Here is a 6,000-nt window from a genome sequence, read left to right as displayed (position 1 = left end):
CATCTCCACGTGGAGGTTCTTTCACGCTCATCATCTTCTTTTGTGGTGAATGGTAATTAATGAGGGTAAACGTGGCTGGTCAAGGGGCTAAAATTAGTGACTTTCCAGTGCTCTTCCCCAAGGGTTCTCTTCCAAGACTTAGAAAACAACACAAATGATAGGTAGGAAAAATAAAAGACCTATGGTTAAGGAGACATGAAATGCTGTCTTCTGGATATGGCAGAGCCACTGCACTCATAAAGTCAGAGTAACTACAGTTGTTACCAAGGGGACAGAATAAGGCCTGTCAACATTCAGTCATGGATGGATAAGGGCTTATGGGATCTAGCACTTCCAAAGAGAATTGTTAGTTGAAGTTTTCTTCAGGAAGGTAGTTACTATCTTCTATGCTTCAGTAAAAAATAATATATGCAGAAAGTGTCTTCAACAAAGTTCGACATCCTTCCACGATAAAATTCCTGGAGAAAGTATGAATAAAAGTGAGCATGTCTCAGTACAACAAATATACTATACAATAAATGTACAGCCAACATTATACTAAATGGGAAAATCTAAGAACACTACCTTTAAAATCTGAAATGAGGCAAGGGTTTCCACTCTCAAATGTTACAACATTGTATTTGAACAATACAATATACATCATTGTATTTGAAATCTTAGCTAGGATCATAAAAGAAAGAAAAACAAATATAACTCATAAGAAAGGAAGAAGACTTTCTTTAGACATGTTGTACTTAAACTATTAGATTTTACCAAACACTTTCAGCAAAGTAACAGGATGCAAAATCAGCAATGAAAAAAAACCAGTAACTTCGGGTCAGGAAATGTGGCTATGTATGTGGTTAAGAACACTGGATGCCGGATGCTCTTCAGATGACCCGGGTTTTTTTCCCAGCATGAATACGGTGGCTCAGAACTATCCTCTTCTGACATCTAGGGGCACAAGGCATGCATATGATGTACATACATGTCTGTGCATGATGCATGCACACATTCCTCACACACATACTAAAAAACACTAACAAGCTGCCCAAGAAAAATATAAGGTTAAAAAATCCAGTTCACATTAGCATCAAAAATAAATAAAACACTTAAGAATAAACCTACCCAAGGTGATGAGTGACTTCTACAATTAAAACATTCAGGGAATGAAGAAGTTGAAGCCCAAACAGTAGAAAGTGAAAAGAGTTCCCATGGTTATGAATGTAGTAAAAATGTCCAAACGATCAAAAGCACACTGCAGATTCAATAAAATCTTATCAAACTCCTAATGGAATTCTTCACAGCTAGAGAAAAACAATTCATACAAAAGCACAGAAGACCCCAAATAGGGAAAGCAATGTTTAATAAAAAGTTATGCTGGAGGTACAACAATGCTCAATCTCAGATTATATCACAGAGCCACTGCAATATAGTAGCACAAAATTAATGTGTAGGTCATTAGAACAGAAGAGAGGATCTAGACAGAAACCCACGGTATAGCCATCTAATTTCTAAGAAAAATATAAAACCCATGTACTGAAGAAAAAAATAGGTTTTTTTTCTTATTTAATAAATAGTTAATATTTAGCAAATAGTGCTGAGAAAATGCATTTCCAAATATAAAGGACTGAAAGTAGATCAATACCTCTCATTCTGCATATGTTAAAATAACAACAACAACAACAATAATATATTCTGAATGGCTCAAAGGCTTTGAGGTTAGACCTAAAACTTTGAAACGAAAAGTGAAAAAACAGGTTGGTATTTTAAGACTTAGACACTGGCAAGGATATTCTGAACAGGACTCTAATAGAACAGAACATAATCCCCAAGAATTGGCAAGCTGAATTATATGAAATTAAATAAACTTCTACACACTAAGGGAAACAATCAGCAGAGAGAAGACACAGCCTACACAAAGGGAAAATTACTGACAACTATTTGTAAAACAGGGGATTAAAAATTAAGTACAAAAAAATCAAATACAATAAATGAGTTAATGAACTAAATAGAAAGTTCTTAGGAAAGAAAATACAAATGGCCCATAAATGTTTGGAAAAATATTCAACATTCTTAATTATCTGTGAAATACAAGTTAAAACTCCTTTGTAATTCTACCAAACCCAAATCAAAATGACTGCCACCAAGCAAACAAACAAATTTTAAAAGAGGAAAAATGCTCCAAATGTTAGCGTGAGTGGAAGAAGAAAAGGAACCCTTTGGATGTGGAGAGGGAAGAAAGGATGGTGATGAGACAGGGGAATAAAAAGCAATAGAGTAGAATAATTCACATATTTGAAGATGCCCTGATGAAACATTTCCTTTATTTGCTAAACTAACATTTTAACAAAAATATGGGAGAAAAAGATAAAAAGTGTTTATATGGAGTAATTTGGGAAAGATGCAACTCTAAAGAATTGATGCACACACACTCTGTCACACACAGCTCTGGGCTTTAGACATATAGTGGATCCCAAGACCCTGTCATCAAAGTGCTTGTGTCCCACGGAGATGAAACTGAACACTGTAGTTTCTGGCTGGATCCAAAGAGGAAAAGGGGAAATGTAAATCAAGGATCATAGAGTAGGAAACAAAAACATTTAATGCATCAGAAAAACGATAGAGGAATATCACTTGAACAGATAGGTGAAGTGAAGAAAGAAGCTACATTTAGATCTGGAGTCTAAGCTTTCAGTATGTGCAAAGGGCAAGGAATGTTTGGAAATCTGTCCAAAGAGTCTAAAGTCACTGGGAAATAAGTCTAGATTGTGGGGTGACATTAGATAAGCCATGGCAAGAAGTTTTCATCACATTCCAACCCTTCCCTTCGTGGTCTCCTGGAAGAGTATTTGATTTTAGTTCAATTTTCAAAACTTCACTCTACCTGCTGTGTGAGAAATAGTCTGAAAAGTAAAACTGGATTCAGAAAGACCAATCTTTGGCAGTTCGCCACATGACAGATTTGCTGTAGCTCTTTAGATCCAAGCCAAAGCTTTAAACTCTTATAAAGGGTAGTGAGGCTGGGGCCAAGTGCTCTTGGAGTGTGATTTACTTGTGCTGACTGTGAGGAGAAGCATGATTCCAATGAGCTCATCTTACCATCAACAACAAAATCATTTGTACTGCTGCTATCTGTTGCTATAGAAAGGATGTTTGTCTTTCCCTAAATTTATATATTAAAATCCTACCTTTAGTAGGATGGTGTTAAGTGCAAATGCAGCTACAATACCTTTAAACTATGACAATTACTAACATAGCAGGATACATATAAAGGGTAGAGGAGTGGCATTTGCATGTTGGTGTCAACCAACAGGCATCTAATTGGATAAGCTTAAGACCCAATCAACAGGAGGAAAAGCATTTTGCCTCATCCTAGGAACCTAACCAGCTTTCTGGGTCCAGTGATATCAACAAACGGCACAGATCTTAGAAAGAATCTGCTACTGCCACCTTGCTTAACCAGTAAAATTCCTTACAATATTCTAAATTGTACCCTAAGCCCACAGATAAGTGTGGCTACCACCCCTCATCAGAGAAACCTCTCTTACAGCAAATAGAGAAGATCACAGAAAAATCACAAGTGGACACAATGGGATCCCAGCTTCAGGGGATATGCCTTCATCACAGATCCTGTGTCTATGTGGCAGAGAACATCACACAGGAAGAAGTGGAAAAACTTTAAGAGTGGAATGCCAAAAAGTCTGCAGTAAAACAGTCTCTCCTAGAAATAGCTGCATAAGCAAGATTGGAACAACAGCAGTATCAACAGACATGCTAATATGTAAGAGGAAAATGTCATCAGATTCCATCCCTAGTCAATGGACTACAAGCAACCATTGACTGCTGGGGGCATAGCAAGCCTATCTCAGTGTTGAGCCCCTTAGATGTCTTATGGAGAGCAGTCAGCCTTGAACCTACACACACACATGCACACACAAACAACAAAAATAAACCCAGAACTCTCTATTTATGTATTTTTGTGCCTAAATGGACATATGTGTACATATACCTAATTAAAGATAAAGATGCTATCAATTTATGGTGTTATGGAATAGGTTCAGGAGAGGGTAACAGAAAGGGAGAGGGAATAGAAAAGGAGTAAGTAGAGGGAGAACATTATTTAATTATTTTTAAATTAAAAAATATTTTAAAGGATAGTAAAGGGAAACTCATGAAGCATAACTGCACATGGAAAGTTATTTTGTGTTTATCTTCCGAAGACTGAGCGCTGTTAAAACCTTACTTAACATAACTGAATCTAAGAAAAACAATTTAAAATTCTATTTTTTTATTTAATGGATTTCTAAACTAAATTTTGTTGAGAATATTATTGCTAGAGTAGGCAATAATCGTATTTTATTGGCAAAGCAATGTTCTTCAAATTCATACAATTGTTGTCTGCCTTAAACTGATTAAAAATAACTTGAAAAGATTCAAAGGGGTTTAAAAGAACACCATAAATTATTTCCAACATCCTTTGACCAAGGATAGGTTCCATGAAATGATGTTAAATCACTTTAGGTTTCATCTTTCCCTAAATACAGAGAATAAAAATTGTTTGAATCAGCCTAGCAGGAACTGGCTGCCCATTGATGAGGGAAATGTGTTATCTATGCCATCTGGTTAAGGCAAGGACAAATGCAGCTGGAAAGGCATAGTAGCATTCTGCTAAGCACTTTCTCAGACTTATAATTCTTAAGTACCATAAAAGAGACTTGAATGTCATCTCACACCTCCAAATATTCTTGTCTTCCTTATAATTCATCAACAGCTTTGAGTATACATTTTGCTTAGGCCCCATGACAGAGTGAGAACTCCCTAATTTAAATAAGGGAATCTGTTCCTCTGAAATAAGAACAGTAGAATACAATTTTTAAGCAATGTTAATAGTTTCCAACACACCAAATGCTTTGTATTAGAAATTGGTGTATTCATTAACTTGATCTACTCAATTAATATTTACACTGACAATTATATTTAAGTGCTCAGAAACTGAGAAAGTTGTTTGTACATCTAAAGCAATTTAAGCATGCCCTGAACAAACTTCTTCTGTGTTGTTGATTTAGAATGTCTTCGTGTTTGTTACTTATACTAAGAGAAACAACACACATCACTAAGTAATCTGATTCTTTGAGTGTTAATATTTACATCTACCAGAGCAAAGTACTAACGCCTACTTCATTTGTTTTCACAAAAATTAAAAAAAAATTGTGTTAAGACAAGCATAAATCTTAATGCTGTGGTTAAAGTGCAAACATGAGCTCCTCCTCTAGCAAACCCAGTCCCTGAAATAATAGAAACCCACAGGAGTGTGCTCTGAATTAAAGAGGAATTGTTGTGTGGAGAGTGCTAGTAAGGGGATTTGACTACGTGTTTGCATAAACTTAGCTGCCACTTCTACAGTACAGATGATCAATCCTCATTTAGAAAGACAAATGGGATGTGCATTGAATGTATGACAGGAGTCTACCGCAAAAGGCATCTGAAAGACTCTACCTAGCAATGTTTCAAAGCAGACACTAAGACTCATAACCAAACCATGGCAGAGTGCAGGGAATCATATGAAAGAAGGGGAGTTAGTATGAAATGGAAAGGATAGGAGCTCTACAAGTACCGAATATATCCGGGCACAGGGCCTTTTCTGAGACTGACACTCAACCAAGGACCATCTATGGATATAACATAGAACTTCTGCTGGGATGTGGCCCGTGGTAGCTCAGTAACCAAGTAGTTTTCCAAAGTAAGGGGAACAAGGACTATTTCTAACAGGATCTCAAGGGCAGGCTCTTTGTCCTCCCCCGCCCCCCAGGGGAGGGGCAGTCCTGTTAGGCCACAGAGGAGGACTTTGCAGCCAGCCTTGAAGATACCTGATAAAACAGGGTCAAATGAAAGGGGAGGAGGTCCTCCCCTATCAGTGGACTTGGAAAGGGGCAGGGAGGAGACCAGGGAGAGAGTTGGGGAGGGGGAGGGAATGAGGGAGCGGGATACAGCTGGGACACAGAGTTAACAAAATGTAAC

This window comes from Psammomys obesus, unplaced genomic scaffold, assembly GCF_907164565.1.
Source record: "Psammomys obesus unplaced genomic scaffold, mPsaObe1.curated_primary_1811, whole genome shotgun sequence".
Lineage (NCBI taxonomy): Eukaryota > Metazoa > Chordata > Mammalia > Rodentia > Muridae > Psammomys > Psammomys obesus.
The sequence above is the reverse complement of the archived record's forward strand: the minus strand, read 5'-3'. Positions refer to the sequence as shown.